At 37.5% G+C, this 13,845-nt stretch overlaps 1 protein-coding gene and 1 pseudogene across 2 annotated transcripts in view; one reads left to right on the forward strand and one right to left on the reverse strand.

The window, feature by feature from the left end:
• The window catches only part of NME7 (NME/NM23 family member 7), a 157,125-nt gene that overhangs the window by 107,368 nt on the left and 35,912 nt on the right, over positions 1 to 13,845 (forward strand). The window lies entirely within an intron of this gene.
• On the reverse strand, positions 9,555 to 9,664 carry LOC111723845 (annotated as a pseudogene).

Below are 13,845 nucleotides of genomic sequence, written 5' to 3' on the forward strand. Positions count from 1 at the left end.
TGATATATTTAGAAGAGTATATGGTACATAGTAGGAAATCAATATATACATTTTTTTGAATGAATGCATCAGTGTTAGTTTAGAGAGAGATATTAATTAAATTTCCATATTGTATTGTTTAATATATCCCTCATGAATTATTTATTGTGACTGCTGATCCAACAACTTTATACCCATTTACTCTAATCCTCAATTCCCTTCAAGGTAGATTTTCTGGTGCCCATCTTACAGATGACGAAACTGAGGTGCAAAGAAGCCTATTTAAAAACCTTTAAAAATGTATCTTTTATTTTTCCCAAAAGAGATACATTCTTATTTAAAAAGTCAGGATTTGAACTTTGTCCTGCATGGTTCCATCTTGAATTTTTCTACGATTTGAAATCTTAGGAATATAATTGTTATAAATATAATTGCACGTAATGCAGGAAACATGTTTTAAATGCCCTCAAAGCACTTTAGAATTCTCCTGCTGGGTTAATCTCTAGTCTCTTCATCATGATTTCTAGATACTTTGTAGATGGGAGTGCTGACATTCTAGGTACCAACCTCAAAAGATTAGTTTATGTGATATCCCTATTCCTTTCTATAACCTATCATGAAACTGGCACAATTTTAATTCTTTGAAAACATTTGCCTATGTATCATTTTAGGTTTTATACTTTTATGACTCTCCTCCTAACATTGTGAATTTTGTTTTGGCTTTGCTTGCTGTAACATCTTCTATTAAGACTAAGGACTGGCAAAAGAAAAATTATAATAAATTTAGCTTGAAGATCTTAAATGGCTTTTATTTATGATTCTAGAATCAGGCAACACCTCAGCCTATAAAATCATCTGAGCAGAAGAGTTTGGTTTTACAGACAGAAAAGGGCTGAGGAAAGCAGAAATAAAAGACAAAAAGGCAGGACAATTATTTCAAAGTTATTTTTCTCAAAAAGGTTAAGGCAGAGGAGATTTTTTTATGCTGCCTAAAACTGACTTATTTGGAGATTTTGGCTATTAACTCTCCCCTCTCCTATTGCTCAGAAGGTCTGATTAACAACTTACTTTTGGTTTCGTGGCATAGAACTTTACCATGAGTGACTTTGGTTTGGTCGGTTGGGCCTATTGCAGGCAATCAGTCCAAACCCATGGCCTCCTACAGTTTGATTTAATAGGACTATGCTCCCCCTCTCCTTCTGTCCCCTACCTTCCAGTCCCTTGCTTTTCATTCCTTGGGTGTCACTTTGGCCCCCACAGGGATTGAGGAATTTGCATAAATATCTTCTTCTGTAGTATACCTTTTCTTTTCTTTCTTTTTTTAAATTGTGGCATTTACCTGGATTTTATTTCTCCATTCCTTAAATGGTTTTCATTTCCACATTCCTTAACTTGTTTTTATTTCCTCACTCCTTATATTAGCCTCCTTTGCCTCGTGAGTTTTCAACATGTCTATCTGAATGAGTGTCACAAAATATTGGCCTTTTCGTCTTTTTATTTTCTTTTAAAAAATATTTCCTCCTAGTGATTTTTTTTACCCCTCTTCACCTGCATGCACTATTTTTTACCAAGTGATATTATTTCCTTTAAGAATGCTGAACTTAATATTTAACCTTTTTTCTTTCCACTTTCTTATGTATAGAGATGTGTTATTCTGAATATCATAAATGAAAAAAACATATTCCAATCAAACATGCCCCCACCACAGTCAGAGGAAGGGCTTAAGCTTCCCTAAAGCAGTGCACATTGAGAGTGAGGCGTCACCACCAGCTGGAGCTGCTAGCATTTCAGAATCCCAAGAGGCCACAACAACATATGGCAGGCTTTATCTCCCACTGCCCATGCTGCTTGTCAGTTTCAAATGTCAACCCTCAGTCGCATTACTTAAAGACTGTATACTTTGTGTTGTGATAGAAGGAAAATATTTTTAAACCTTCTTGAGACCCTGGGAAATGACCATTTTTGGACACACAAGAGCCTGTCACCTTACAAGTCTATCAGTAGGTAAAAGCCACTGACACCAGTGCCAGGTTTGAGTCCAGGATCAGTTACAGTTGGAATGAATAGTATGGTGTTCTCAGGATGTTATTAGTAGGACATTTTATTTATATCTCAGTGAGACAGTCTTACCACACGCAAGGCCAGAGAAAGGAACTTTGGGGGCTCTTACATGTAAACATGCAGACATGTGCCACCCTTGTACGTTGATTTTTGCTTAGTGACACCAGATAGCAAAGCACTAACCATTAGTTCAGTATAGTTAAGTATGTACAAGTTGGGTCTTTTTGAAAGTACATAATTCAAATATAATGAAACATTAACTCACACAGCACATACAAATATAACAAAAACATCAACTCACTACACTATATATTCCAAACGAATTCCTTTCAGAACTGCTTCCAAAGGAAGTTTCCTTATTTATTTTTTCTTATATTTTAAATGAAACCTAAATTTGATACATTTAATGTAAAAAGTGGAACACATATGTTTGGGGGAAAATAGCCTATCCTCATTCACAGAAGGTTGTACATTTGTATATTGTACATGCTGTTTTTGACTTCCCACAACTAAGTTGTTCAGACCAAATAGTTTTTCTCAGCACACTGACCCCTGCCCAGAGCTCTGAGCATGTAAAGTTTACAAAACTTAGATAGTAAACGCATGCAGAGGAGGGTTAAGTATAACATACTCCCTCTATTCTCCTTTCCCAAGTAGATTGTCCCTTGGTATCAAGGGAGGTTGGTTCCAGGACCCCCTTCAAATATAAAAATTAAAGGATGCTCAAGTCCCTGGTATAAAATGGTATAGTGTTAGCCTCAAACCTTTGCTCATCTTCTCATGCTTTCTTTTTTTAAATTTTATTACTTTTTTTTTGGAGCCAAAGTCTTACTGTTGTCCTAGGTAGAGTCCTATGGTGTATTAGTTAACAGCAACCTCAAACTCCTGGGCTCAATCAATCCTCTTGCCTCAGTCTCCTGAGTAGCTGGGACTCCAGGTGCCCACCACAACGCCTGGCTAACTTTTTCTATTTTTAGGAGAGATGGGGTCTTGCTCTTGCTCAGGCTGGTCTCAAACTCCTAATCCACCCACTTGGGCCTCCCAGCGTGATAAGATTACAGACCTGAGCCACTGCGTCCAGCCTCCCATGCACTTTAAATCATCTCTAGATTACTTATAGTATCTAATACAATGTCAGTGCTAATTCAATGTTGTTACACTCTGTTGTTTAGGGAATAATGACAAGAAAAAAGTCTCTACCTGTTCAATACAGACACAATTTTTTCTTTCAAATATCTTTTATTTGAGTTTGGTTGGATCCACAGGTATGGACTCTGTAGCTATGGAAGGCCAACTATGCATTTCTTTTAAGATATCACCAACTACCCTAATGTGGAGTGACTTTTACTTTCTTTCAAATGCCTATTCCATTAGTTGTCTATGCCTCTCATCTGGCAGTCGGGGTATGCCCCTTGTATAGTTTACCTTTTATGTATGTTCCTCACCTCTCAGACTAGGACCTAATTTGAGGACCTGCCTTCTACCTTGTTGAGATCTCCAATGCCAGTAAAATGCTCTAACACACTGCTTCTCCAGCTTGCATGTACTATACAAAGGAAACACCTGTGGATTGTGTTCAGCTGGAAACAGATTCGGTTGGTCTGAGGTGGGGCCTGAGATTCTGTATGCATGCATTCATTGATTGATTGAGACAGAGTCTCATTCTTGTTGCCCTGGTAAGAGTGCCATGGCATCATCACAGCTCACAGCAACCTCAAACTCTCAGACTCAGGTGATTCTCTTACCTCAGCCTCCCAAGTAGCTGGGCCTACAGGCGCCCACCATAACACTTGGCTACTTTTTCTACTTTTAGTAGAGACAAGGTCTTGCTCTTGCTCAGGTTGGTCTCCACTGCTGCCCTCATGCAATTCTCTCACTTCAGCCTCCCAGAGTGAGGGGATTATAGACATGAGCCACTACACCCAGGCAGATTGTGCATTTATGACAGATTTCCAGGTGATATGAACCAGCAGCTGGTCCAAAGAGCACTCACTGAGTGACAAGTCTCTGGTAAACTTTCAGCAAATGTCTGTTTCAGAAAAAGGACATAAGATTTAGATTCTGCTAAATGCTTTATTTTTCTGCAATATGCAAACCATGCTAAAGTGGCACGTCCATTATTCATCTATAGTTAGGGTGACCAGATTTTAACATTGGTAAAGTAGGACAACATGGAGGGGGGCGGGGTGGGGCCGGGGCAGGGCAGGGCCTGACAACAATGCAAACTTTGATAAGCAGTTCTCCATAATCACTTTTCAACAATTATTTGTTATTATTACAGTTTAACATTATAAAATTAACAAAAATAATATAAAACTCATATTCTGGCGAAATAGCCACATGGCAGCCAAAAATCGTATATTCCCTTCTTGTTCTCCTGCCCGTTGGTGCATTCTTTCCAAAAATCCGGACTTTTTTAAAACGCTGCAGGATGTGGGACAAATTGTTAAAAATCGGGACTGTCCACTTTTGGCGGGACGTCTGGTCACCCTATCTATAGTCCCAGCTGCTTGGAAAGCTGAGACTGGAGGGATCCCTTAAGCTCAGGAGTTTGAGGCCAGCCTGAGCAACATAGCAAGACCCCCATCTTAGGGTTTTTAAAAATATTTTTTTAAAAAGGGAAAATTCTGGAAAAGAACCAAGGCCTAACAAAACAAAATTTAAACTACTGGTATGTTTGTCTACTTCTCAGAAATAAACACTGTAAACATTTTTGCCTTAAACCATTGTCTTTATGTATAAAATTAAGACCATATAATAATTACTGTTTTGTAGTATCATTATTTAATTAAAAAATGTTATACTTTTCTCTGAAGTCATTAAACATACTTATATGACATGGTTATCAGTAGCTATACAGTGTTTCAGTCTGTGGATTAATTAGCCATTTCCTAATACTGACTTTTTTTCAAATTTTTATGTATAAGGACATTTCAGAAACCAGATTTATGCATAAATGTTTTGCACAAGTTTTATGTGTTTGTTTGATTTTAGTTATCTCAGAATTAATTTCTAGAGCTAAAATTGCTAGGTCAGAGGATAAAAGGTACTCATTGTTAATTTGTTTTTTCCTGCCTTTTCTAAAACTGCAGTTGTCCATTGATAGGCTTTGTCTTAAATGATTCATGGTTTCCTTTGAAAATTATGCTCTCTGAATGTTGGTTTCTGAAGCATATTAATATACAAGGAGTTACTTAATATTTGGGACACTAATTAACCTGAGGGGATCATACATGGTAGACGTTGTGGTGAGCAGCATTTATCACCTTGACTCACCAGCTCACGCTGCCCGGGTTCTGCTATGGTCTCGTCACATCTGAGACATTATATTGTGCAAACAGCACACAAAACAGCTCATACAGGAATTTTAATTGAAAATTACTGGCTGTTTGCCAAAACGTGAATTTGTCTTTTAAGGTTGTTCTCACTCTGCAGAGAATGTTACATTTGTTAAACATACTATATTCTGAGTCACGCCAACCTAAAAGAATGTAAGGAAAGAGAAGCTGGTTAATTGCTTTTTCTGTTAGTGTAAGGAGAAATCAGACTAACAGATCTTGACAATATGTTCATTTATTGTATTTCAAAAGTCTTTTTCTCATGTTTGAAAAGCAGAATTTAATATAGAAAGGATTTTCTTTTTTAAATACCTGAATTACATGAGCCTATATACCGCAGTACTGATTTAAAAATAGGACTTACTTTGATATATGAAATGAAGAAAGAAAAATTCTTTGCAAATATTTTGTGAATTTAAATAGCTTCACAAAAGGTAAATAAATCTTTTATAATTGAGACATTTAGTGCACAAAATGGCGATTTTATGGTTTTTAAACATTTGTTGTTTGAGTGCCTGCAACAAAAGCTGCTATTAGTTACATATCACTATCATAATTAAAGTATCTGTTAGTATATAATTGTATTGTAAGTTAACTCTAAATTTTTAAAACGCTTATGACAGTGTCATTAATTAGTTTATTTATTTTTGCAGTTTTGGGCCAGGGCTGGGTTTGAACCTGCCACCTCCAGCATATGGGACCGGCGCCTTACTCCTTTGAGCCACAGGCACCACCCAATATGTTTATTTATTTTTAACTTCCTATTTTATAGTAAGAATGTGAGGCAGTTTATAAAAATGTATATTTTATATACAATATAATAAATTAATAAAGTAAATGAGTCTGGGAATGATAAAATGCACGTCATGGAGTCCATGCTTTTGCCATGGGGGAGGGAGGGAAGGTTGACCATAAAACTCAGCCTCCAGCCTGGAGATGTCCACATGACCAAGTATGACAAAAGTGCCTATGAGATAAGCAAACGAGTTGCTCACAAAAAGCCCAACTTTTCCTGATACCTAAATTTCTTTATGGATCTCAAAAGAAGATACCATGTGATCCAACACTCACTTCTTAAATAACAGTTTCTTAGGCAATTCCTAATAAGAAGCTGATGGCATCACCCCAGTATGTAATGATTATATGTCAAGTCAATATACAGCCACAGCTGTTGCAATATAGGAAGAAAATCTAAAAGAAACAATGTGTTTGTGGTATTCCTTTAAAAACGTTTGAGTTAAAAGCAACTTAAAAACAACGTCTTTAAGTCAAGTTTTGGTAAGTATTGAGTGACACTAAGTTCCAGGTTCAGGTCCCTGGAAAGTAACTGCAACGTGGTTATTGTGTGTACCATGCAAGCGCAGAGCCATGCGTTCCACCTCTTAGCCAAGCCAGGTGTGCTTTTTATGGAAATTGAGGAGAGTAACAAAGACATTCATTTGAATGGATGGACACTCCTAATCAGGCGGGCCCAGGGAGTACCCATAGGCAGGACCTAGATTTATTTTCAGTATTTGTTGCACGGAAGTGGGGTACAACCAAGTTTCTAAAGCTCTCTCATATAGACTGCACCTATATACAATAGTTTCAGCCTGAAATTAAACAAACAGGTGATCAATTGCTTACCTCCTGCCATAAAATAACACACATACACACATTCACACAAAGCAAAACAAAAAAGCCTTAAGTAAAATACTTATAGAGCATTTGTTTCTGATGTTTATTACTTTTTGATAACTTGTTACATAATTATGTTAATAAATTAACTTGGTAGATAGGGTACAGAATTTTTTTAAAAAACCTCTTTAAACAAGTAAGAAATACATTGTACATATTCAAACCCTTAGAACAGTAGCCTGTGGGTTCCTATGAAGCCTGTTCAAATAAGAGTTACAGGGGGCCAGGGATGGTGGCTCTTGCCTGTAATCCTAGCCTTCTGGGAGGCTGAGGAGGGAGGATCCCTTGAGCTCAGGAGTTTGAGACCAGCCTGAGCAAGAGTGAGAGCCCATCTCTACTAAAAATAGAAAAACTAGCTGGGTGTTATGGTATAGGCCTGTAGTCCTAGCTACTTGGGAGGCTGAGGCAAGAGGATTGCTCAAGCCCAAGAGTTTGAGGTTGCTGTGAGTTGTGATGCCATCACACTCTACCCAGGGCAACAGAGTGAAACTTTATCTCAAAAAAAGGAGTTGCAAAAAGGTGTCTAGAGGCTGGGGTTCTGTCTATGGTGCCATTTTGTTATTTGCACAAATCTCAAATTTCAGTACTTAGCCTGAAGTACCATTAAAACAAACGAACAAAAAAAAAAAAAAAAAAAAAACAATTAGGCCAGGCACAGTGGCTCATTCCTGTAATCCTAGCATTTTGGGAGGCTAAAGGGAAGGGTCGGTTGAGGCCAGCCTGAGCAACATAGGAAGACCCTATGTTTATAAAAAATAGATTAGCTGAGTGTGGTAGCACATGCCTGTCAGCTCCTTAGGAAGCTGAGGCAGGAGGATCTCGAGCCCAGGAGTTCGAGGTTTTAGGGAGCACTCCATTGCACTCCAGCCTGGGTGACAGAGGGAGAGCTTGTTTCTAAAAGAATGAATGAAACAAAGAAATGGTCCCAACTCTTCTCTTATGCAATAGAAATATTCTAATTTTATTCTAGTTCTCCAGTGTAAATTCTGATTGGCGTCAAATACATGTATTTCATAAATCCTGGCATATAGTTTTTGAATACTTAAAAAAAATAAAATGCCCAGAGAAAATTCAGTTCAATGCAAACATCATATCTAAAGTACTTCCTTATGTGAGATGTACTGAATGCTGAAAGAAATACTAAAATGGGTAAGACCCAGTCCCCATTTCCAATGGGTTTAATCAATGCTTGGGAAGAGACTTTACAGTTAAGTTTTTGTAAGCTCAGTTAATGTTAACTGAACAATAGAACACCTATTATGCATTAGGTACTATTCTTGGCATCCAGGAGGTAGCCGGAAACAAGGCAGATATTATCTGTGCTCTTACAGAGAGACAACATAAAATTTCAGTTACAATGTAAGTCACTGTGTTGAGTATCCCTTGGACTACGAGTGTTATTAACTGTAGCTGAGGATTGAGAAACACTTCATGAAGGAGATACTTTTTCTTGAGGTGTGGAGTTTCATTGGCCAGAAAAGAGAAGAAAAAACAGCATGAGGAAATTACAGTGAATTTTTATAAATGCATTGATAAGCTTCTCTGTCTCATTGTGTTTGATGGGGATATTGGATATCACATCCCCATTATGTTGTAAGTTTTGTAAAGAAAATGTTATGGCAAATATGTGTATCCTCTTCTTTATCCTAGGTCCATGTACATTTTTTTTTTTCTCTTTTATCAGCCTTTTTCATTTCTAGTTTTTTTTTTTAAACACAGAGTCTCACTCTGCCTCAGGGTAGAGTGCTATGGCATCATAGCTCACAGCAACCTCAAACACCTGGGCTCAAGCTATCCTCTTGCCTCAGCCTCCCAGGTAGCTAGGACTATAAGCACGGACCACCACACCCTGCTTGTTTTTCTATTTTTAGTAGAGATGGGGTCTTGATCTTGCTTAGGCTGTTCTCAAACTCCTGCGCTCAAACAACCACTTGCCTCAACCTCCCAGAGTGCTAGGGTTACAGGCCAAAGCCACCACACCCTGCCTAGATATTTTCTAAATTATAAACCATGTAAAAGTATATGAAGGAATGAGGCTGAAAAATAAGCTCAGGGTAAGATTGAGAAGTTCCTTGAATTTTTGTGCCGTACAAGTTTGGACTTATTTAATAAGCACTGGTGAGCCATCAGAGGTGCTCAAGTCAGGGAAATTATATTGTGCTGACTCCCAGTGCATCTTGCTGAACTAAGGCCGTAGCTGTGAAGAATGAAAAGAGGTTAACAGAAGCAAGAGGATCCTGAGAAACCTGCCGTGGGTCCCCGAGAGTCCCCTCTTTTGTGCTCCCACAACACATCTATCCCAGAGACAGATATCTCTGATAGGGCTCTTGTCACACTGCGGGGGCTTGTACAGTGGTGCATTGGGGTCAGCTTGCATTTGTTAACGTCATTCCCAATTTTGTGTTGTGCCGTGGTAGGAGTATTTATATCCATGAAAATGAGCAAACAATACAAATTCATTTTTTACTACAGCTGAGTGTTTTTTCCCCTTCTTTTTCACATCAGAGGGGTAATGTGTCAACATTGTAACAAGGTTTGAGAGAAGCACATCTCACACATGAGTGGGAAACCCCATCATGCTTATGAATTTATGACTACAAGTCAGGGGTTTTTTTTGAAAAGCTGATCGTTAAACAGTTGCCAGCATATCACTGTTTATTAACTTGTCTGACTTCTTGTCAGACTGTTACCTCATAGGAAAAAAATACCATCTTACTAGTTTTCCTTGTCTAATTTCTAACATCAGTACCTCACATATTACAGGTATCGATAATACTTGTTGAATAAATGGAGAGACAGGAACAAAGTGAGATCAAACAAGTGGTTGTGAATAATGAACGAAATAGTTAGAAATAACGCTGTATTATCAAGCTTGAACATTTGGGAAGCTAGTAATACCCCTAGGAACTAAAGATGAGAAATGGAATTGGGCGGGGCGGGGGGGGGAGGTGAGACGGAGGGAGGGATAGTAGGCGGAGAGAATTGATTTGGTTTGGAATGTGCTGTGTTTGAGCTGCCAGCAAAAGACCAGCTTGGAGATGCTCAGCCTGCATTCTAATTATTATTGAATGACAGTTTTAAAATTACTTTTTCTGTGGTTTTCTAAAATACTCAACAATACAGTTGAAGTTCAAAATTATCATTATTTTAAAGATTTCTTCATTTCAGCAGTATAAAAGGAAATTATTTTGTCGTATAAAGCATTCTGAACACAGTTTTGTCAAGGAAAAGCAGAGATCAGAGTGTAGAAGAGAACAAGAATGTTTTTATAACAATGTAAATGTGGCGTTTGAAGATCATAGTGACAGTTTGCAATTCTATTAGGAAGCAAAAATGAATTTGGGGATAGACTAAAGTTACCTTTTAGATGTGACTCCTAAAGAACACTTTTTCTTTTTCAAAAAGCTAGTATAAGTAAAGACCATGAAAAAATATATATTTTTACAATAAAGACTTGGGGAAGGAAAACAAAGTACTTTCCAAAGTCAACGTCTTTAAATTATCTCCGTAATGGGATATTCTGATTTACTAAATTCAGTATATTCTAGACTTAAATGAGTACTTTTAAAAAAACATATACCTATATATAAATATATAACCAAGAAAATATGTTTAACATGTAACAATGGTGAACAGAGTTTATTCTTTCCCTTATAAATGATAGTCTTACCTCAAGATTATATATAAGAATGTGAGTTAGTGCATTATAGATGAGAATATATATTTTAAATAGGTCGTGGTAATAGGGAAGTCCAACACATAAGATTAAAGATTATTTACTGTGATGTGATTTCTCATGTTTAGAGTGACTTGATATTTTCTATGCTATAGATAGGCACCAGAAGATTCATTAGTTCTTCAGGGAATTCAGATGTGTCTTAATATCCCAACTGATGAAGTCATTTATGATGATGTACTTATAAATTTAATGCTACTCTGATGGATCAGTCCCATTCCACACATTTGCCACATGACATTTTATATCTGTGATTAAACAGTGATATTATTCTCAATCAAGGTCCCAGAGCAAGTCATTTTTAGAGATAGCAGAGCTGTGGGATTAGGGCTTAAGAGTTCTCCATTCCATTCTTAGGTGTGCCCAAGTTTGAGAAAATCTGATACACATAACCAGCAACTCACAAAATAGACAAATTAAGTGGTGATTACTTACATTTCAAAAGGATTTTCTTCCGTGTTCCTTAAGAACACACTTCTGAAAAGTGAAATACAGCCAAAGGAACCTGGACTACTGGTGACCAAGAGGCTTAGTTTCTCTATCCTGTCATTAACAAAGTTAATGAGGTGTATCAATTTGGGCATTGGTGGTCACTCCATCCATTCACTCCTCCACTAAATCATGAACACTGTCATTCAATGAATCATAAGCATCCTATGTATTGGACAAGGGTGTGATAATTAAGTTCACAAACTCATCCTAGAAAAAGTGTTATATACCTCATTGCTGAAATACTCACCTTGGGGAGCTATGTGTCAATGCCAGCACCTAGTCCACCCTTCAAAGCAATTTTGGAACTCTATTTCTGGAATGACCATCAGACATGTCATTGTAGGGCACACAAACACATGCAATAACAATAATGAATGCCACTCAGAAAGACACTGCCACACTTTACACAAACACAAATGTGAGACACTGATATACCAAGGTTATGAAACCTCAGTGAGTTGTTTGTACAGTGCTACCAACTTAAGGGCACAATGACAAGTTTGCAAACTTAATTGTCAGACGTCGTTTGATGACAGCTCTGATGGCCTGTGCTTTTCCTTGGAAACATATACATTTTTACAGGATATAAGGAAGAAGTTTTTGGAAAGAGGAATGTGAAATACAGGAATTCTGTAGTCCTGGAACACTGAAGTGGGTGTATCTCTTCAGCCCAGGAGTTTGAGGCCATCCTGCACAGCACAGCACAGCACGACCCCATCTCAAAACACAAAAGGAAAAAAACCAAAAACAAAGGAAAAAAGGCCATTAGGGTAGAATAAGTTCTCTGACCTCAAGTGGCAGAGAGATGGGATGGTTAGCTATAAAAACAGAAAGAAACACCTCTCTGTTTGGCACTGAATGGGAGAAGGGGAGGGGTCCTGTGGGTATAGGACTGTGAGGGAGATGAACATCTTGATAATCTCATTTTTTTCTGTGAAACAGGAAGCAAAGTTGTCTGCCAAGAGAAAAAGTTAAGGATGAAGCTTGAGGATGATAGTGAACACTTGGAATGCCTGCTGGTGTGGACATGATAGATGATAGAGAGGACTGTAGCCCAGGATGTCAGCATGAGAAGCAGGATTAGATAGATGCCATCAAGGCTAGATTCATATAGATTAAGGGGTTTTTATCAGCCTTGGCTCAGCTCTCAAGTGGAACGTTGCTGAGAAGTTCTCCCTGGTTGGTAGGTCTAGGTCATCACTATCCAGTGTGGTGGCCATTAGCCACATGTAGTTCTGGAGCACCTGAAACATGGCTGGTTCAAATTGAGATATGTTGTACATAAAATACACACACAGGGCTTTGAAGACTTAGTATAGTATGACTTGTAAAATAGCTCATTAATAATTTTTGCCTTAATTACCAACTGAAATAATATTTTGGATATATATGGGGTAAATTATATTAAGATTAATTTCACTTTCTTTTATGTTTTCATGTGACTGCTAGGTAATTTAAAATTACATATGTGGTTCACATTGTGTTTCTATTGGACGGCGTTTTCATTGTTAATTATAGGAAAGGATTAGATGGTTTCAGAAATGCTAGCCTTAGTCTGGAAACTTAGTTGCTTCCTGAAACTGTAAAGGGAGTTGTAGAGGATTTGGAGCAGTTTAGGAAATTAAACTTTTGAAGAGCATTTGTCACAGTGGTTGGATCTTTGGATATGCTCTTTCTTCATTGCTGGATTCAATGTTAACCTGACCGTAGAATCAGGTTAGCTATCCATATTCATAAAAGGCAAAAACTATCTGCCTTGTCAACGTACTATGGGATTTGTGAGATTCATATGAAATAGTACGTGCTTTTAAAAATGCAAGTTCTAACAGACCCCTTAGAAATTAAAAAAATCCTTAATGAATATTATAAGGAACTTTATTCCCAGAAATATGAAAATCTGAAGGAAATCAGCCAATACTTAGAAGCATGCCACCTCCTAAGACTTAGCCAGAATGAAGTGAAAATGTTGAACAGGCCTATAGCAAGTTCTGAAATAGCATCAACTATACAAAATCTCCCTAAAAAGAAAAGTCCGGGACCATATGGCTTCATGTCAGAATTCTACCAAAACTTCAAAGAGGAACTAGTACCTATATTACCTCAACCTTTTCCAAAATATAGAAAAAGATGGAATGCTACCCAACACATTCTATGAAGCAAACATCACCTTGATCCCCAAACCAGGAAAAGACCCAACAAGAAAGAAAATTATAGACCAATATCACTAATGAATATTGATGCGAAAATATTCAACAAGATCCTAACAAACAGAATCCAGCAACACATCAAACAAATTATACACCACAACGAAGTGGGTTTTATCCCAGGATCTCAAGGATGGTTTAACATATGTAAATCTATACATATGATTCATCACATAAACAATTTAAAAAACAAAGACCATATGATTCTCTCAATTGATGCAGAAAAAGCATTTGATAATATCCAGCAATGCTTCATGATCAGAACACTTAAGAAAATTGGTATAGAAGGGACATTTCTTAAACTGATAGAGACCATCTACAGCAAACCTACAGCCAATATTGTATTGAATGGAGTTAA

This window comes from Otolemur garnettii, unplaced genomic scaffold (genome assembly GCF_000181295.1).
Source record: "Otolemur garnettii isolate 467f Iridium unplaced genomic scaffold, OtoGar3 scaffold00016, whole genome shotgun sequence".
Lineage (NCBI taxonomy): Eukaryota > Metazoa > Chordata > Mammalia > Primates > Galagidae > Otolemur > Otolemur garnettii.